The sequence below is a fragment of the Symphalangus syndactylus genome, chromosome 7 (assembly GCF_028878055.3).
Source record: "Symphalangus syndactylus isolate Jambi chromosome 7, NHGRI_mSymSyn1-v2.1_pri, whole genome shotgun sequence".
Lineage (NCBI taxonomy): Eukaryota > Metazoa > Chordata > Mammalia > Primates > Hylobatidae > Symphalangus > Symphalangus syndactylus.
Window position 1 is genome coordinate 44,452,375 of NC_072429.2, and position 22,011 is coordinate 44,474,385.

The 22,011-nt window shown below is 45.9% G+C and overlaps 1 long non-coding RNA gene across 1 annotated transcript in view; it reads right to left on the reverse strand.

Moving 5' to 3' along the window:
• Nucleotides 1-22,011, reverse strand: part of LOC129486233 (uncharacterized) — a 330,778-nt gene that overhangs the window by 233,967 nt on the left and 74,800 nt on the right. The window lies entirely within an intron of this gene.

Genomic DNA, 22,011 nt, shown 5'->3' on the forward strand with positions numbered 1-22,011 from the left:
GCCAGAGGGCAATGAGCTGGGTAGAGGATGAGAGTTAAGTGGACAGAGTTCACATAGACTACTTGGGTGAGAAAGGGAAAAGAAAGGTGGGGTGGAGGCTAGAGAGGATATGGGGACACGGGATGGTCCCTTTTAAGGATCAGTGAGACTTGGACATCTTAATGGGAGAAATAAGCCACTGGTGAAAGAAAGGCCATAGAAATGTACCATACAGGGATGAACAACAGAACCAAGTCCAAGAGGAGGTGGTAGAGGTGAGGAGCCAAAGAGTCAGGCACCAGTGGCTGGATCCACCAATAACAGGAGGGGCTTCCAGGCCTCCAAGGCTGGTGCATAGCAGGGGACACTAAACCTGAGTGTGTTCAGAAATTTGATGGCTATCAATGGACCTTTCATGATGGAGGTGGTGGTGGGGTAGAGAAATCAGTAATCTTTCAAAGGAATACTCCAAGGTGCCCATCCTTTTCCATTTGGTGTGAAGGCTGGGGTGGAGTGGTTTATCACTCACAGGTCCTGACTTATAAGCAGCAATGGGTAAAGAGCAGAGCAAGCCCTGGAGGCTGGTTTTCAAACCCTTGGAGGCTAAGTTCCTATCAGCAGAGGGGAAGGAATGTGCAGGCACAGTGGAATGATCATTCTTCCTGGGAGGCAGGAAGCTCTGGGAGGGGAGACAGTCACAGCATCACACACAGCCTTGAGAGCTGTAGACAATGGAGCCCTCTCTGGTATACATCCTGGTTTGGGTGAGTGTTTCGCCCCTTTTCCTATGCTTAACTCACTCCAGAAGCGTCCACCATAACCAAGATGGACTAAACATAACTCCACTCTTGCAGATGCCCCATCAATTCACAGATGCAAGTGGTGTCATCAAAGCCCCAGCATGTCACCCAACTGTTAACACCAATCCACATAAAGAAAATGAGCACGCATTCCTGTTTGCTGGATGTTACACACATTCTTTAAACAGAGTAGGCACTTGGGTGCCACCTTTATTCAAGGTCTTCAGGTTTCTTTTAGGGGGGACATCTGCCATAGCAACTTTCAGTGGGCATTTCTTTTCTGATGAAGCTTTCTATCCTGGGGAGCCAGGGAGACTCCAAGGCAATGGAGTCCCCTGGCAGCTCACTGTCACAGGTCAAGGTTTTGATTATGACAAAAAATAAAAAGAAGATAAAAGAAGAGAAGCGCCTCATGGTTTGTGGCTGCAGCATTACAGGGCTGTCAGAGACCCCAGAGCATGGGTGTCTTGGTGGTCCACATTCTGTGATCCAGGGTATGAACCCTGAGGAGTAGGGAACTGCCCACCAGAAGAGCTCTCACAACACACTAAAGCTTCTTGACATACAATTCCAGATGTCATCTCTAAATTCACAGTGACCTTTTCCCTAAACTACGTTTTGATACAGGGCTAGCAGAAGTGAGGGGTGATACACAGCAACATCGGTGAGCATCCTGAGCTCGCAAGGAGGCAGTGGCCTCTGTGCCCCCTCTTCCCACCCTTATCTTAATAAAATTTCCTAAAGATAATTATTTAGATTGTCTCTCTTTTGTGTCTTATGTATTTAATGCCAGAGCTGCTATGAGGCAAAAAGAAACAAACAAACAGAAAGCTCTTTTTGAAAAATGCAGGAGGAGAAATATGCCAGGAAAGGTTACTATTTGACATTAGGCATTCCTGGGATGACTAGGATTTAGCTAACATAAAAATTCCCATGTTTTAAAAAGTATCTCTGATTTTAAAATAATAACAAATCTGGCTACAGCCCTTGCACTGGAAAAATCAATACTCTTTTATTCCTGTAAAAACTAGGGCATTAAAACAGAATCCAGGCTAGAAGAGGTGGGTATGCCGGCATCATTTCACCTGTTTTGAATTATGTGGTTAAACCCAGCGTGCATTTCCCTAGAGGGGGTGCAGACGCTTCTTCCTTCAAGAACATGCTAAACATCCATCTGTCAGAAACAATTTTTGGGTATCGAGGTGCAGAGACGGAGAATAGAACAGACCATCCCTTGGGGTTCCTGCCCGTACAGAACAGTTGTGTCTCTGCTAGATGCATGCACCCATTATCATTGATCAACAGTCCCCTGCATGACAGGCATGGCCACCCACGCTGGGGACACGGCAGTCCATGTCCTCAAGAAATTTATCTTCTCCTGGCAGAGCCAGATGCCCAGATAGACCATCCCAAGACAATACCACATTGTGAGAGTAGAATGTTGATGAAAACCAAAACCAAATGCTACAATTAACAATACGGATTTATGGAAAGGGGTGCCATTGAGAGCCGACCTCTGGTACTACCACAGGCACTGGGGGCTTAAAGTGTTTCTCACATAACACAGCAGCCCCTGGGGTTTCTTATCTTTGTGTTACTGAGTGACGCCTATGGTCTCCAAGGTAGTGAGGGGCAGAGATGGGATTTGAACCCAGTTGCTCTGATTCCAAAGTCCCTGGTCTTTTTATACCAAGCAACATCTTAAGCACCATTTTTAAAATATCACATTTCCCGATTCCCTTCACTGAATTTTATTTGTACTTCTCATAAGGCAATTACAGACTGGGCACAGTGGCTCACACCTGTAATCCTAGCACTCGGGGAGGCCGAGGCAGGGAGATCACTTGAGGTCAGGAGTTCGAGACCAGCCTGGCCAACATGGCAAAACCCTGTCTCTACTAAAAATACAAAAATTAGCTGGGCGTGGTGGCAGGCGCCTGTAATCCCAGCTACTTGAGAGGCTGAGACATCAGAATTGCTTAAACCTGGGAAGCGGAGGTAGCAGTGAGCCGAAATCACGCCACTGCATTCCAGCCTGGGAGACAGAGCGAGACTCCATCTGTAAATAAATAAATAAGTCAATTACCTTAATCTGAGCATGGAGTCATTTGTGTACTTATCAATTTTGCTGAACTATAAACTTCAAAGGCAGGAATGGCATCTCTTTACATATTTTGAGTTTGTGTCTAATTGTTTAGATTAGGTGTGCCCCTTGGAGGTGGTGATATAGAAGCAGACACCTGAAAGAAGTGAGAGCAATCCCTGAGGGTATGGGGAAGTGGGAAACCTCCAGGAAGAGGACACAGCAGATACAAAGGCTCTAGGTTAAGGGGCAAGCATGGGAAGCAAGACCCCCACTCCGCCTACCCCTGTCATTCTGTCCTCTTACTCCACATTATTTTTCTTCAAAGCACTTTTCGCTATTTGACATTATACTTGTGAGTCTACTTGCTTACTATTTACACCCCCCCAACTAGACTTTGAGCTTGATGAGGACACAAACATACTCTGATTTCACCACTGTGGATCTGCAGCACCTAGAACAAGTCTGGCCTGTGGAGGGAACTCCATACCATGTTTTTAGGGATGTGCAGAGCATTGTGTGTATTTTTAAGTTTGGCTTATTTTCACTAAGCACTTATCTACAACTGCTGAGCTAAGCACTTCATATATATTTCGTTATTTAATCCCCACAAAAAAATCTATTGAGGTAAGTACTATTATCCCAATTTTACAGACGGTGAAACTGAAGTCAGTAACTTGATTCAGCCAGTAAGTGATGGAGCTAGAACGCAAACCCAGGTCGGATTCCAAAGCCTGTACCCTTTAACCAAAACATTATTCTAATCTTGCTAAGCCTACAGTGGCCACCACAGTGTCATATACATGAGAGGCCCTCAACAAATATTCACTGGATTGAAATAAATATATTCAGTGTGGAGGAGAGGGCATTCCCAAAGAGGACATAACCTAGAATTTGGAGATTAGAAGATGCCTTATGCTGGTGTGGAAGCTAAAAGAGACCAGCGTAAAAGAAATGTGGTTAGCTGAATGAACGTTTTCCTCCAGAAACTTACCACATAAGCATTGATGCCTAAGTGCATGGCTCATGTGACAAGGGTACATCGTAAAGGCTCCTAGACTCAAAAAAAACTCGAAAGGAAGACATTGATTTCAATTCAGCTCAAAAGGAAGACATTGATTTCAGTTCAGCTAATGGCACGGAAGGTCTGGCCTCAGAAACTGTCATACCATGTGAGGAGGAGTTGCAAGGACAGAAGTTTCTGGTGACTCAAAGGCGGATGCCAAAAAGGGAGAACTGGGTAAGAACAACGTGTCAGAGCTTACCCAGGAGGCCCTATATCTGATGGGCTGGAGAGTTTTGGTCTGTTGGAAGATAAATGACAAAGTGGAAGCTCAAATGGCCTTCATCCAGACAGGTTAGATAAAATATCTCACAAAGACTCCCTAGCTTCTTGCTTTGATTTCAGGCTTGCTAAGACTGATTCAGTTCCTGGGTTTTGAAATTGAGACTCCCAGAACAATCATCATGGTTTCTCCATCCTTCCATTGATAACTTAGCATTCTGTTTACGGCTCAGGGTCTTGCTACCAGTAGGTGAGTCCCCTAAGCCTGATCCGTGCTGGAGGAGTTGGCGAGACAGAGGTTCCTTAGCCAGGAAGCCTGTGAGGGAGGCCTTAGACTAAGGATGCCACAGCATCTGCAGGTCCAGCTCTGCCTTTGCCTCATCTATGGTATGAGGAAAATGATGATTCCTACATGTCCCAGGTATGATGACAATCAGGAGAGATCATGGCTATATAGACAAATCCACTGATCTAGGAGTTCTGGTCACCCCTCAATAACACATCAATCTTCAGAGGGAAATTAAGACTTTTCCTCACTTTTCATCTTGGCACTTATCTAAAGTTCTTTTTATTTTATTTTATTTTATTTATTTATTTATTTATTTATTTATTTATTTATTTATTTTTCCCGTTTACCATGAACACAACTTGGGTTTTCCAACAGCCAACCACATTTCCCAACTCACAAATAGCATCCACAGGTTTAGCCTAAGCACAGGTATTTGGGTCCCCATGTCCATATTTTGGTCACTTCTTTGAGATCTGCGGTTGACCAACATCCAAGTGCCTTTGTGGGTGCCATTTCATGGAATTCTTCCAACAATACCCAAAGCTAGTAGGAAAATGGTTACTTCCCATTTTAAGGAAGAAGAAACAGACTCCAGGAGGCTACACAAGTGACTGGAGGCTCTGGGTCCCAGAAGCCAGTGAAGGTGGAGTTGGAATCAAACCCATATTGCAATCCCACGCCTTGGAGCTCTTTCCCTAAAGGACACCATGAGCTACCCAGGTCCTGTCAACACTTAACCCTCTACACACCAGAAGACCCAGGATATGAATTGAACATCAGAGTATTTATGAGCAAGTGTTCAAATCCTGGCTCTCCTTACTTACCATGGTGCTTTGTACTAATTCCCTAACCTTAATTAAGTTCTCCATTGTAAAATAGAGAGGTTAAACAAAAAGTTACATGGCATAATCTTGAGTGACCTGGAAACTACTATCAAGCAGCATTTTTAAACTAGCTAACATTTTTAGAACCTGACAGTGCTCCAGGCACATTCTCATAGGGGATAGCACTAGCTGGGCTCATCCCAGGCTCAAAGTGAGGTGTGTCCAACCTCTGAGCCTACCACAACCCCCTTTTCCTTACTTCCTCTTGTAACTGCCCTGCTGTATGAGTTATTATTCATCCTTCCAGACCCTTAGCCTCTCAACTACTCTAATAGCAAACACAGTTCCCTACTATATGCTCCAACCCAGGCAAACAAGAGACCAAAATACACTTGGGAGCCCTCAAAGTCAAGGAGCATCAAGGTGCTGGGAACATGATCCCTCTGACCCAGGTGTTGAAATGTAGGGGCCTTTACCTAGCCCCTCCTTTCTCTCAACCCCCAAACAGCTATCCAGACCCAACAGGGGCTTTAACCACATGCAGTATGGTCTCTAGGGTGCCTGGTCTTTTTTATTCAACTTCCACACTGCCCAGCACATTCGTCTATCAATGCATCAAGAAGAGGCTGACCCGCCCCCCTCTTCCTTTAAAGCATTTTAAGACAAAATACACTTGATGGATCAGGCAGACTACCCCTCAGACTCTACCTCTGGCCCATTCCAACCTCCATGGTTGCCTCCACTGTGATGCAAGATGGACCCCCTAAGAGGCGGCTCATGCACTGGTCCACAGTGGCTGCTCCAGAGACACGTATGTTCAATGACTGCTCCCTCAGAAAATGATACCACCCTGTCTCTCAAGGCAGAAATAGCTGGGAATCATCCTTAATTCCTGCTTCTCCTCAGTCTCTATGCCCACCCCATTTTATGTTGGGTCAACTCTACCTCCAAAATACATCCCAAGCCTGCCTGGCTCTCCCCACTTCCACTGCCTCCTCTTTAGGTTCAGCTATCATCAACACTCACCCTGGTTCCTGAGCAGCCCCACAACTGGTCTACCCCCTTGGCCCTCTGGGACTCTGTGGCACACTGCTCCTCTTTGTGGGGGTTTGAGAATACAGCATTCCATCCACAGACTCCCTTGCAGCTAGGTTGGCCATGTGACCACATACTTGCCAGTAAAATGTGAGTAGAAATGATGCACGCAAATTTACATCACTTGCTTAAAAGGAAATTGCTTCCCAGGATTTCCTCTCTTGCTCCCTTTTTTGTGGGCTGAATGCAGACTTGGAGCTGTACCAGCTCTGACCATACTGGTGGGCACAGAAACCTAAAGGAAGGTGAACAACAGGATGGAAGGAGTTTCAGTCCCACAATGATCTTGCAGAGTAGAGCTGCTTACTAACCTGGATCTCTCTGGTGTGATGAGAAGATACTGAAGGATTGTAAGGCAAGAAGCAGAGATCCATGTCAAGACTATTACAGAAACCCAGCCGGGCGCAGTGGCTCACGCCTGTAATCCCAGCACTTTGGGAGGCTGAGGCGGGCATATCACGAGGTCAGGAGATCGAGACCACGGTGAAACCCCATCTCTACTAAAAATACAAAAAATTAGCCGGGCGTGGTGGCGGGCGCCTTGTAGTCCCAGCTACTCGGAGAGGCTGAGGCAGGAGAATGGCGGGAACCCAGGAGGCGGAGCTTGCAGTGAGCTGAGATCACGCCACTGCACTCCAGCCTGGGTGACAGAGCAAGACTCCATCTCAAAAAAAAAAAAAGGCTATTACAGAAACCCACGCAAGAGATAGGAGCATTGGCAAAGGTGATAGCATTGGAAATGCTGAGATGTGGTCAAATTCCTGATATATTTTGAAGATAGAATTAGTTGGGTTTCCTGATAAATTCTACTTTGGGCATGAGAGAAAGAAACACCTCAAAGATGATGCCAGGGTTTTTGGCCTGAGCAACTGGAAGGCTGAATGGCCACAAACTGAGATGGAGGAAAACTGAGGGTAGAGCCCGTATTTGGAGAAAAACTGAGAGTTAAATTTTGAACATTCTTGAGAGTGGAGATTACCAGAGCCTGAACTTGGGGTCAAGGCAGACTGGATTTGAGTCCTGACTCTGACACTCAACTGCATGATCTTGATCAAGTTACTTAAATCTTCTGTGCCTCAGTGGTCTCATCTATGAAACAAAGACTAGTAATAGCCTCCATCGCATAGAGCTGATATAAGGAGGAAATATGTGCATTCCAGACTTTCTTTTGTGCTGTTTGATTCTTCAAAAGGGCTCAGAACATTTGAGTTCAGGAAGAAATCTTCCCTCACCTCCATGTCTGCTTATCCCATCTCGAATAACACTAAGCCCCCAAGATTTTGAAAGTAGAGATGTGGCTGTCTGCTGTGGTTTGAGGACAGCTGTGAGGAAGCTTTCAAAGCAGCTGGTAGAGGCATATAACCAGAACATTTTCTTCACCTCAGATTCCTGGCAAAACAAGGCCTGCAGTTAGAAGGGAAAGGTTTTAATTACCAAGCCACCTGTCCAGTCATCTGAAGCCAACCCAGCCCTTGGGCTGGTTCCCTGTGGGCAACGGGGCATTTAGGGGAACCATGCTCACAGTCCCTAATGTCTTTCATATTTCATAGCCCTGTATAATCAAGCAGAAAATTAACAGCTCTCAAAAATGCTCCCGTTATTGTTCCCCTTCCCCATTTGTTACTAAGGATAGAGACAGACATTGAGGATTTAGGTCATAAAAAGCTTGAATTCCATCCTTTCCTTTCATGCGATCAGGATAAGATGACCTCTAAAACCAAATGATCTTATGTTCTCCAAAGCTAACTATATCCCCCCGAGATCCCCCTCCAAACGGAAATAAGTGGTTTCCAAATTATACATTGTCCATTGACTTTTTTAGACTTATAAATATATGAAAAGTGAGTTGGTTATATTCAAACTTATAAAATAATAATCAAAATTAATAGAAATTCACTGGCACCATGACTCACGCCTATAATCCCAGCACTTTGGGAGGCCGAAGCAGGCGGATCACTTGAGGTCAGGAGTCCCAGACCAGTGTGGCCAACATGGCAAAACCACATCTCTACTAAAAATACAAAAATTAGCCAGGCGTACAAGCATGCACCTGTAATCCCAGCTACTCGGGAGGCTGAGGCAGGAGAATCCCTGAACCCGAGAGGCAGAGGTTGCAGTGAGCCAAGAGCGCACCACTGCACTCCAGCCTGGGTGACAGAGTGAGACTCCATCTCAGAAAAAAAAATTAATAAAAATTCCTGACTCTTGGCTGGGCGCGGTGGCTCACGCCTGTAATCCCAGCACTTTGGGAGGCTGAGGCAGGCAGATCATGAGGTCAGGAGATCAAGACCATCCTGGCTAACACGGTGAAACCCTGTCTCTACTAAAAACACAAAAATTTAGCCGGGTGTGGTGACAGGTGCCTGTAGTCCCAGCTACTTGGGAGACTGAGGCAGGAGAATGGCGTGAACCCAGGAGGCGGAGTTTGCAGTGAGCCAAGATCGCGCCACTGCACTCCAGCCTGGGCAACACAGCAAGACTCCGTCTCAAAAAAAAAAAAAAAAAAAAAAGAATGTATGAATGAACAGAAGAAAGAAAAGTAAAAGTAATGAGCAATTTTGGGGAGTGCCATTTATTTATGCCATATATGAACATACTTTCCAAATGTGGCTTTTTTTATTTTTTAAGGAATAGACAGAGACTACAGAAGAAAATGGACCCAAGGTGAAGAGATGTCAGGATTAAACTGCAGAAGGGATGTTCATGATTCATTAAAGCAGTCTCTACTTTTTCTTGGGCCCATCACTAGACTGTATTTCCCATCTTCCTTGCAGTAAGCTGTGGCCATGTGACTGAGTTCTGGCCAGAGATAAACGGGCAGAAGTGATGAGTGTCACTTCCAGGCCTGGCCCACTAAAAACTCTCATGCATAATCCACCACGCCCTTTACCCTTCTGCATGGTCTTAGAAGAGACATGTTGACAACGGTGGAGCCATAAGATGGAAGGAAGCTGGGAGCTTGAACCACTGCTTAGAGGAGAACCACCTGCTGATTAGAACACCCAGTGAGAAATAAACACGTATGTATTAAGCCACCAAAATACATTAGTAGCAGCTAGGGTTACATTAACTAATATACAGCTCAAATCTGACCCATGTCCCCCATGCAGCCTCACTCTGGCATTTGCAAACACTGAGTTTTCCCAAGACCACGTCAGAGGTTATAAGTCTAAGTCAATCAACAGACTAATGCAATCAACACACTATACCTGTGTTAGCCCTGTCCATCTCACTCTCATGAATTATTTAACCGACAAGTGATATTCTCACTAGGAGTGCATTATTCCATAAAACAGCATATACCAAGAACACGCTGTCATTTTTTTTAAAAAAAGGCACAAATTCTATTTATCAAGATACAAGTTCCTAAAGAAATAACGGGCAGAAATTAAACAAACCAATTAGTGTGCCATGGTAGTGTTGCCACAGAGAACATTCCCTCTACCAACTGGCTGTGAGCTCCATGATGGCAGGGATGTGCTTCTTCCTGCCACAGGGCTATTCTGTCTGCCTGAAATGCTCTGCTCCTCCTCACCCTCGCCTTCACTGTCCCCTGGGCCTGGTTATTCCTACTCCTCTTTTAGAGTTCAGCACAAGAATTCCTCCCAGGTATCTCTGTTTTACTGTATCAGAGCACCCTGTACCTTTCCCTCTGTGCAGTTTTACATTTCTTTAAGAATTTCTTCATAGCACCTGTCTATATCTAAAAACATCCTATTTATTTGAACACGTGTTAATTATCTGTCTCCCTACAACCCTGCCAGGGGCCTTGAATCTTTCATCCACAGCTATCTCTCAATGCCTCCTGCAAGAGAAAGTCCTCAAGACATAGGCTGTATAAATAAAGGAATGTGTTACATATCTTTATTCCCATTTATTTCATTTTATCCAGCCAGTCCAATTGCTAGGTTAACTTTCTTCTATTCATATTTTAACATCACATTATAGAAAGATGGACAGCTGTTAATATTGGTGAGATGAAAAATCATAAATTAGATGCTAATAATACAAAATTTAAAATATACTCTATCATTTATTCTTATAATGATAAAATGTGTATTTAGTGCCTTCTCTGTGCAAGGAACTATTTCAGTTGCCCTAGGGAAATATTAAGATGAATGAAATCAAGTTCCCTGTCCTCAAGCCGTTTACAAATCATGGAGCAGGAGAATATTTTGTAACATTAATGCTGAATTTTTCTCCGGGTTTCCATGGCTCTTGCCCTACTCAGTCAGCAGGACTAGTTTGTGTTTCTTGCCTTAGGGAAGGAATGGATGACAAGCAGGAAGAAAATTTCTTTTGAGCTTCAAAGTCTACACCCTGTTGGGAACGGAATGGACTCTGGTAATTAACACTTTGGGGGAAAATACATGATAATATAAGAACAAGGCTTCCTGACCCCACAGGAGATAAAAGTCTCCCACCCAATCTCCAAACAGGATGAACTCCAAGGGAGGAGGAAACAGCAAAAAATTCCAGACCAGTTTGGAAGCTCTGAGAGCTGAAGTGACCCATCCCTGGGGGAACTGTCAAGACCTCAGAGAGGCAGGGCTGCATTAAGGCATCCGTGTGCTAGGCAACCATGCAGAGTTCCCTTGCCCCCAGCATGGTGTGGGGCAGAGGAAGGGTCCCAGGGGCCTAAGGGAGATGACAATGCAGGAAGAGCAGAGTTGCAGGACCTAACGAGGTCTTGCAGAGGGAAACAAGGGACAAAGAAGCATACTGTCCAGTCCCTGTGACTAAGGACTGGACAGGATGACGTGCGTTCTAGCAAATAGACAGATGACACCTGAGGACCAGATCCCATCCTGCCTTGGCCCTAATCCTCTAGAATATAGATGCGGCCCTGAGGCAAAGGGTGGGGAATGGGATGGTATATTCACAAGCAGAAGGGGAGCTCAGAAAAGAAACTTAGTCAAAGAAAATTAAATTGACTCTGTGGCACTGGGAGTGGCACCTGCTACACAGAATTGAAGAGTTAAGGTTTGTACTAATATAACTACCAATGGCACAGATCATCAACATGCTATGATGTGTAAGGACAGCTATGCAGTTGGGGAGCCACAGAAGGCTTCAGGGAGGGGGTGAAATGTGAGCAGGGGTCTCGGGCCGTTAAGAGTTTTCAGAGATGGAGATAGCAAATAGGGAGGTTGGAGAAAAATGCATTTCAGAAATGAGAAAGCTTAGTCAAGGATGCAGGGGCAGGAAAGCTTTGCATACATAAAGCAATAGCTCCTCTGACTTATCTACAGCTCAGGGTATATGCAGGTGAGAGCTCACAATCAGTCACTTAGTGGAGAGCCTTAAGTGACAGACCAAGTAGCCTGGCTACTATGTGGTAGATAATAGGGAATTACTAAAGGTAACTGAGCAGTGGCCTGAGACGATCAATGCTGCCTTAAGAATACACAGCTGTCTGGGCCGGGGCGGTGGCTCACGCCTGTAATCCCAGCACTTTGGGAGACAGAGGTGGGTGGATCATGAGGTCAGGAGATCGAGACCATCCTGGCTAACATGGTGAAACCCTGTCTCTACTAAAAATACAAAAAATTAGCTGGACATGGCCGGGTGGGGTGGCTCACACCTGTAATCCCAGCACTTTGGGAGGCCGAGACAGGTGGAACACGAGGTCAGGAGGTGGAGACCATCCTGGCTAACATGGTGAAACCCCGTCTCTACTAAAAATACAAAAAAATCACTTTGGGAGGCCGAGGCGGGCGGATCACGAGGTCAGGAGATCAAGACCACAGTGAAACCCCGTCTCTACTAAAAATACAAAAAATTAGCCGGGCGTGGTGGCGGGCGCCTGTAGTCCCAGCTACTCAAAGAGGCTGAGGCAGGAGAATGGCGTGAACCTGGGAGGCGGAGCTTGCAGTGAGCCAAGACTGCGCCACTGCACTCCAGCCTGGGCGACAGAGCGAGACTCCATCTCAAAAAAAAAAAAAAAAAAAAAATTAGCCAGGCGTGGTGGCGGGCGCCTAGAGTCCCAGCTACTCGGGAGGCTGATGTGCAAGAATGGCGTGAACCTGGGAGGCAGAGCTTGCAGTGAGCCAAGATCATGCCATTGCACTCCAGCCTGGGCAACAGAGCAAGACTGCATCTCAAAAAAAAAAAAAAAAATTAGCTGGGCGTGGTGGTGGGCACCTGTAGTCCTAGCTACTTGGGAGGCTGAGGCAGGAGAATCGCCTGAACCCAAGAGGCGGAGGTTGCAGAGAGCTGAGATCGCACCACTGCACTCCAGCCTGGGAGACAGAGTGAGACTCTGCCACCTCAAAATAATAATAATAATACAGAGCTGTCAAGAGTTGAAGGAAAGAGAACGAAGGAGAGGGTGACAGCCCAGGCACTAAGACGTAAGGGACTGGAAGTGCAATCGGAGCTATAGGAATGGACAGAAAGAGGCTGATGGAGACAGGGTTGGGCATCCTTGGCAAGAACTGATGTCAGGGAACAGGGAGGAAGGAGTTAATGATGGATGCTTCTAAGGTTACAAGGACGAGGAGGTAGGGAAAGGCAAGGTTTAGGCCTGAAGTAGAATATGTCAGTTGGAAATACGGACCTGGATTTCAGAAAGAGAGAGAGTAATATCAATAGTTGACATCTGTTGTCAGAGCTAGAAGAATTTTTTTTTGAGAGACAGGGTCTTGCTATGTTGCCCAGTCTGGCCTCAAACTCCTGGGTTCAAGCAATCCTCCTGCTCCAGAGTTACAAGTCACTGGGCTATAGGCACACACCAGAGTTGGAAGGAATTTTAAAGATCCCCTAGACTACTGCTTCTCAAACCTTAAAAGTGTACATATGAATGTCACTTCAATAAAAAATGCAATAAACTCCCCCCAAAAAGTATGTCCATCATTGGGGATCTTCTAAAAATGCAGATTCTCATTCAGGAGGTATGGGATGGGGTCTGAGATACTGCATTTCTAACAATTCTCAGGCATGCTGAGGCTGCGGTCCAGAGACCACACTTTAAAGAGTAAAGGACCAGACCAGTATTTCCCCAAGTATAACGTGGATGTGTCTGAGAGCACATATGAGGATTTTAGGTGGTTCATAGACATTCTATTTAAAGATCGATTCGATATTTGCTTATAATAGTGATGTGAAGTTTTCTTTAAATGCATTTAAGTATTAAAAAAATTTGAAGAAATATTAAATAAATAACAATGGAGGAGGCAGGCACTGGTGGCAGAAATTGGGCAGGTGGCCTGCAATTAGTAAAGTCTGGGGCATGCTTGTAGGCAGCTTCTGGGGGTACTTGTAGGAAGAGGGGAAAAGTTTTACCCTACTCAGGGTAAAATCCAGTTTAGAGTAAGTAGTGGTGATGCAAGAGGAAAAAAATGCTGCTTGATGGAACAAGGTGACTAACAGAGAAGGTGACTGAGCATTTCCGGAGCCTATGAGCATTTCCGGAGCTGTGAGCCCAGCACTGTATTGTAGTGTCATTTACTCTTCATGACTCTGTAGATATGTATGTTACCATGATCCTAATGAGGACACTGTGGCTCAGAGAGTTCACCCTAGGTCGCACACCCTGAGCGTATGTAAGTATCACAGCCAAGACTTGAATCCAAGTCTATGTGACTCCAGAGCTGCACGCTTAACTTTTCTCTCAATTACCCTATTCAGCTGGCTGGAGACTTATACAAAATTCTCTTTTCAATGCTGCTGCTGCTATTTCTCTACTAATGCAGCTCAGTGTAGCTTTTTTTGTTTTTTTGTTTTGTTTTGTTTCTTTTTTTTTTTTTAAGACAGAATCTTGCTCTATCACCCAGGCTGGAATGCAGTGGCAAGATCTCAGCTCATTGCAACCTCCGCCTCCCAGGTTCAAGCGATTCTTGTGCCTCAGCCTCCCGAGTAGCTGGGATTACAGACATGTACCACCACACCCAGCTGATTTTTGTATTTTTAGTAGAGATGAGGTTTTGCCATGTTGGCCAGGCTGGTTTTGAACTCCTGGCCTCAGGAGATCCACCTGCCTCAATCTCCCAAAGTGCTAGGATTACAGGTGTGAATTACTCTGTCCGGCCAACTTTTTTGCATTAACGTCAGCAAGAATTGTGTGAATTCAAATTCACTGAATTCTGTTTTGTAAATCAGGTATTATCACTCCCTTTTTTTTTTAAATGGAGTCTCGCTCTGTCACCCAGGCTGGAGTGCAGTGGTGTGATCTTGGCTCACTGCAAGCTCTGCCTCCCGGGTTCACACCATTCTCCTGCCTCAGCCTCCAGAGTAGCTGGGACTACAGGCCCCCGCCACCATGCCCCGGCTAATTTTTTTTGTATTTTTAGTAGAGACGGGGTTTCACAGTGTTAGCCAGGATGGTCTTGATCTCTGGACCTCGTAATCTGACTGCCTTGGCCTCCCAAAGTGCTGGGATTACAGGCGTGAGCCACCATGCCCGGCCTATCATTCCCATTTTCAAGATGACAAACTGAGGCTTACCAGAGTTACACAGTCAGGATTCAACACTTGGGTCTCTCTGACTCCAGGTTCAAGGCTTTTCCAACAAGCCCACCCCAACCCCACTCCTCTTTGTGTGTTACCATTGCTAATAAACAGACTTTCCTTCCCAGGTGACTTCCTATCATTTGCCAAACACATGCCCCCCACCTTGCTCTCTGCCCTGGTGGACACATGACACCGTTTAAACCAATTCAGAGTTTAACCTATAATCTTGGTGTCAGTTGGTGGCTAATAGCTGCCTTGTAAGTTTAATAGGTGCACCAGATCTCCAGCAGGTGCAGACAAGCCACAAAGAAACCCACTCTGAATCTCTGCATGCTGGAACCGTCCCTAGATTACAAACCAAACTGCATGTAGCAGTGCCATCAGGCAAGTCTCTTAAGTTTTGTCAGGAATGCTACGAAGACTTTTTAAAAAACCAACCTTTGTTTCAGATGTTACAAAAAGGAAAGGTACTGTAAATAACTCTCATATGGGGCTGATCAATTGCTCTTCTAAACCAAGATCTATTCATACAGCATTATAACCAAAACCTGAAATACTGTTATTTTGCAAGGAGAGGGCATTCTAGAAGCAAGGATTTAAGTGTCAGACAAATAAGATTTACTTCAGATTCTAATCGAAATCCCCTTTAATTTACGTTAAACATGGTATTTTGAGCCATCACTAATTTTCCCTTCAAACAGGACTTCCATCTAGAAGCCAGGTCTTCTGACTTCCCTTCCTCATCGATTCCCACAGTTCCCCTCCCTTTCCAGGCTTCCAGGCTACTTTACGCAAATGCTTTCATCTCCATCAGTGGCTTTCCTGTTCAGTGCATCATGACATTAGCATGGTTCTTCCCATCATTTTCCATCTGGACCGCACTCACCCAACAAAGCCTGCTCATCACTCATAGGCACACAGAGTCTGCAGGAGTGAGAGTAACAGGGCATCATGAAGGGACTGGCCAGGACACAGAAAACCCAAATCCTACCACAAATCAGCCACCCTTCCCCATGAGGCCCCAAGGGAAAGGGGTGCAAGGAGGACAGAGCAAGGCAAAGCAACACCTTATTATTGGCTGGTTGGCCTCTGGCTCTGAGTAGAACCCCAGCAACACTGGCTGGGTTGCGAGCTCCCTCACTGGAGCTAGCGAGGCTTGAGTGCCCCAAGGGGTGTTCTTGAATGCCCACCCCCAGACCCAAATCTGTGCCTCCACCCAGAGCCAGCCACCACAACACACCAGCAAGGAGAAGAACAAGCAAGACAAATGGGGCGACCGACCCAATGCCTAGAACGGAGTAAACCTAGGCCACTCCCCCAGTCCTCTCCAGCCAAAGGAGAGTAAGGGTGGACCCTGGAGGGAATGAATGGGAATGAAGGAGCAGACAGACAACATGACAAGGGGGCGAAAAAAGAACTGTCGGGCCTTCCTCTCTCAGTGGGGCAGGCCTCAGTCCAAGCTATTTCTCAGCCTCCTGGGAAGGAGGGCAGACAGGGCAAAAATAGGCCTCATCTCTTACCCTCAGAAGCAGAGAGTGAGGAGACAGCAGGAGAGAGGTCCCTGGAGGGAACAGGAGTCCAGTGCTTAGGGGTCTGGCCACACAAAAGCAGAGTGAGAAAGGCCCCACAAGGCTGTGCATCCAAGGCCGTGGAGCCAAAAGCTCCATCCACCTCCCCCAGCCTCCTCAACACAGGTGCACATTCTCACCCACACCTGTGGGCTGTGGCAACACTTCCTCAATTCCACACCTAGAAGGGGCCAGCTGGGAAGTTAAGGTGCTGAGACGGACCTCAGACTCGTTCTCCTAGAGAACCATGTCTATGCTTCTAAACCTCATTTTTTTTGGTTTTATCCTTTTCAGCTTTATTGAGGTATAACTGCTAAAATTGTATATATTTAGGCCGGGTGCGGTGGCTCATGCCTGTAATCCCAGCACTTTGGGAGGCCAAGGCGGGCGGATCACATGAGGTCGGGAGTTCGAGACCAGCCTGACCAACATGGAGAAACCCCGTCTCTACTAAAAAAATACAAAATTAGCCAGGCGTGGTGGCACATGCCTGTAATCCCAGCTACTAGGGAGGCTGAGGCAGGAGAATCACTTGAACCTGGGAGGTGGAGGTTGCGGTGAGCTGAGATCACGCCATTGCACTCCAGCCTGGGCAACAAGAGTGAACCTCCATCTCAAAAAAAAAAAAATTGTATATATTTAAATAGCATAATGTAGTGATTTGATATATGTAAATATTGTAAATTGATTACCCCAATCAAATTAATTAACATATCCATCACCTGTTTTTTTTTAATGAGGTTTAAGGTTTACTCTCAGCACATTTCAAATATATAATACAGTATGATTAACTATAGTCACATCAGGCTGTACATCAGTGCCTCCGAATCTGTTCATCCTATGACTGAAAGTTTGTACCCTTTGACCACCATCTCCCCATATCCTCTGCCCCCCACCTAGCCCCTGGCAAATGCTTTTCTACTGTTTCTATGAGTTTGAATATTTTTGTTCTGAAATTTAAGTTTTTTCCTACAGGTTTGCCCAAGGGGCTAACTGAACAAAAAGAACCTGGAAGGGGCTCAGCCATATTCCCTCCACCAGCTTCCTGATCCCATGGCGTTTTCATCAAGCAAAACCCAGGTATTCCGCGATGCTGGGCAGAAGGTGGCAAGCGTGGTGGGTAAGAACCCAGGCTTTGAGTCAGATGGCCGGGGGGGTCACACGCCAGCTCTGCCACTTACTATGTGCTGACCTTGAGCAAGTTAGTAAACCTATCAGTGTCCTCATCTATGAAACAGGCAGAGCAATAGTAGCAACCTCAGAGTTGGGTGTGAAGTTCAGATGAGACAATCCATGTAAAACACTGAGCATAGTGCCGGGCACATAGTGAGCATGCAGTAAAAGCTGGCAGCCGCGATGATGACGGTGGCACTGTTATTATTATATTATCACTACTACTATAAGAATAATAGGCCAGGCATGGTGGCTCACGCCTGTAATCCCAGCACTTTGGGAGGCCAAGGCTGGCGGATCACGAGGTCAGGAGATCAAGACCATCCTGGCTAACATGGCAAAACCCCATCTCTACTAAAAATACAAAAAATTAGCCAGGCGTGGTGGTGGGTGCCTGTAGTCCCAGCTACTCGGGAGGCTAAGGCAGGAGAATGGCATGAACGTGGGAGGCAGAGCTTGCAGTGAGCTGAGATCACGCCACTGCATTCCAGCCTGGGTGAGAGAGCGAGATTCCGTCTCAAAAAAAAAAAAAGAATAGCATCAATATTGACCTGCGTTGTCAGAGCTGGAAGGAATTTTAAAGATCCCCAAACCAGTGGTCCCCAACCATTTTGGCACCAAGGGCCAGTTTTGCAAAAGACAATTTTTCCAAGGTCCAGGGGGTTGGGGGGATGGTTTTGAGATGATTCAAGTGCCTTACATTTATTGAGCACTTTATTTCTATCATTATTACATTGTAACATATTAATGAAATAATTATACAACTCACCATAATATAGAATCAATAGGAGGAGCCCTGAGCTTGTTTTCCTGCAACTAGATTGTTCCACCTGGGGGTGATGGGAGACAGTGACAGATCATTAGGCATTAGATTCTCATAAGGAGCACATAACCTAGATCCCTCACATGCGCAGTTCACAACAAGATTCCGCTCCCACAAGAATCTAATGCCACCGCTGATCTGACCGAGGCAGGGCACAGGTGGCAATGTTCACCTGCCCACTGCTCATTTTCTGCAGTTTGCCCGGTTACTAACAGGGTCTGCAGCCAGGGTTTCGGGACCCCTGCCCTAGACCGTTGCTTCTCAAACCTTACTCCAGCTGCACTCTGGATTGCCATGGCTTCTAGGGGCAATGGAGTGTCCGCTTTCCTGTTTCTTCCTTTTGTTTCTCTGCAACTGCTGACCCTTCTCTACCAAGGTGCATTCAAAGTCTTTCCTCACATCACCACAGACTCTCTCACACATGGTGTGTTTGGGGCAAGGTTAATGGGCAGTAGGAGCTCTTCACTGTGAAGACCAAATGCCCAACTCACCTCTTTGTCTCCCCACCTCCACTGCATTATATGAATTTCTTTGAGGGAAAACATGGATTTGCTCAGTCTTCTAGTTCATTTATTCATACTCCTACCTCCAATAAATACTCTGGTAGTTGTTACCATATTTGAAGAAATGCTACAAGCAGAATTGTTAAAAATAGTAACAGAACAGCGATTTATACCTTAAACAAATCATTCCAACAGATGGGACTTAAAGCATTTATTATCCTTCTCTGGTCTGGGACTTTTCAAACACTGCATTTCCAGCCGGCCAGACTGGGAGCTATTTGATAGTACCTCTCTGACCAATTACATACTAATTAAAAGACCTCGGTGTGGGCTGGAGGGAGCAGCTTTGCATATGGACTTTAATTACTGGGCTCCAGTTTTGCCAAGAAAACACAAAGGGCTTTTCTGGCTGGAAGCTGAGGCTTAGAGTGAACATATGGCTTGCGTGGGAGGGGAGGGTTGACAGTGTAATCCTAAACAGGAAATGGAGTGTTCCCCCCCTGTAATCTCCTGGAAGTAACTATGTACCAGGGTCATCCAAAATCCCTGATTCAGTGCCCGGAACAAGGGCAGCCTGAGCGGGCAGTGAGCTGCCACTCTGGACCTGTCATTCAATCCTGGGGTCATCTCTGGATCAGGATTCTTTCTTGCCCCTCTGGCCTTTTCCTGTTGTTTTTGGGATCAGAACCTCATGTCTCTTCCCAGGTTTCACAGAGCCTGGGGTAGCCCAGTATTAATTTTTCGCTCGCCAGAATCCATTTCCCTGTCTCCTAGTTATGTCATCCCAAACTCCCCAATGCTCAAGGCTCAGGCAGGGCTACATCTCGGGCTCCAGGGAGGAGCATGTGGCCCAGTACTGATCAATTTAATCCCTCTGGCCAGAGTGTTTGGTTCAAGGATGAGTGTTCGCCCTGAACCAGTACAATCAGCATGACTCTCAGGACGTGTGTGGGAGCTCACACTTGGGTAGCTATGTTTTTCTGTGCAATTTGGGGATTGAAAGGTGGTGACTGGAGCTGTGGCAGTCATCTTGCTGCCATACGGAGGAGCAGACCTGAAAATGGAGACAACCCATGGGAAGGAGGAGGAGAGGGAAAGACACACACACACACACACACACACACACACACACACAAAGAGCACTGGAATAGCATCTGAGGTCCTGGATTAAGCTACTGCTGAATGAATCCACTCACGACTTTTCAGTATTATAAGCCAATGAATTCCTTTTATGCTTAAGCTGGCTTCAGTTAGGTTTTCTGTCCATTTGCAACTAAAATCATCCTATCTGGTAGCAATAAGATTGGGAGGCAGAAGTTAAAACAACACTATTCAACCTAACAGAGATCCAGCCTACCAAGAACACACTTGCTACAGCCTCTGTGGGGCCATAGAGACCTCGGCCAGAGTCAAAGAATTATAGAGGTGGAAGAGACCTCGGAGACAACACATCCTGTTCAACCACCATTGGTGACTTTCTTTCTCTAAGTGGGTATGTACCTGGAGGTCCAGGGAGGAAGGACAGTACATAGTAAGCAAGAGGCAAACTCTTCTTCCCCTTGCTGCCTCAATGCCTTGTATGAGGCTGTTGCTCAATAAAACCTTTTTGACTGAACATTACAGACCCAGTCACCAATAACCAACCTCTCTCTCAAACATGCAGCTAGTAAACAGCGTACTTTTTTTTTTTTTTAATAGCCTTTCACTCTGTCACCCAGGCTGGAGCTCAGTGCTGAGATCTCAGCTCACTGCAACTTCTGCCTCCTGGGTTCTAGCAATTCTCATGCCTCAGCCTCCTGAGTAACTAGGATTACAGGCACGTGCCACCGTGCCTGGCTAATTTTTGTATTTTTAGTAGAGACAGGTTTTCACTATGTTGGCCAGGCTGATCTCGAACTCCTGACCTCAGGTGATCCACCCACCTTGGCCTCCCAAAGTGCTGGGATTAAGGTGTGAGCCACCACGCCCGGCCTGCTTTTCTTTTTACAAGGCATGTATCTCTTCCAATAATTCCCTGAGTGGATTACTTTCACCTCCTATAGCAGTTTGTCTCTCCTTCCTTCTGTTTCTTTGCTTGACACTACCTTCTCATTTCTTTCTATTCTCCATTTTGCCCTTTCCTTTTTTGCTCAAAACCTTTCTTTACTTCTTGATTCCACATTACCTACAGGCACTTAAGAATCTACACATTGTTGGCTGGGAGCGGTGGCTCACGCCTACAATCCCAGCACTTTGGGAGGCTGAGGCGGGCAGATCACGAGGTCAGGAGATCGAGACCATCCTGGCTAACATGGTGAAACCCCATCTCTACTAAAAATACAAAAAATTAGCCGAGCGTGGTGGCAGGTGCCTGTAGTTCCAGCCTCCAGTACTCGGGAAGCTGAGGCAGGAGAATGACGTGAACCCGGGAGGCGGAGCTTGCAGTGAGCCGAGATTGCACCACTGCACTCCAGCCTGGGTGACAGAGCGAGACTCTGTCTCAAAAAAAAAAAAAAAAGAATCTACACATTGTGCACTTCTCCATCCTTTAACTTCTACTGCCAACCCTGAATTACCTATCCGTCGTCACCCATCCTGTAACCTATCCTCACACATAGTTCGACTGCATTAAAAACAGCTATTTTTTTTTACACCCTGTCCGCAAGCAAACGTACACACACACACATACACACACACACATATCCGCTAAAATCAATTTCTCACAAATGAGTTATCAACATCTTTACGAGAGCCAAGGGATATTTCTTCCTAGAATCAGATCTCACAGCCACCCAAGATATTTTTACACGGTTCAGGATGGTAGTGGAAAGTAAATCTAATTGTCCATTTCTTGCCAACGCCTTGTAGGACATGATCAGTTATTTAAACTTCCTGTGACTAAATTCCCCCTATTTCTGTGACAGATTAATGCCATTTGCCAGCATATAATGTTAGCCAAGTTGTGGTAACACACAGAGGGAAAGCTTCATGTATACATTAAGCAAAGTTGTTAGTCTCTGGAATCCAGTATGCAATTGGCACTCCTTAAGAATTACAATTATTATCTTTATATTCCTTTTAGAGTGTCTCAGGAACTTATAGGTCTTCAGAGAAAAAGCTGTGGGATTTTGGATGAGAGTCACAAAATCATTTGCTCTC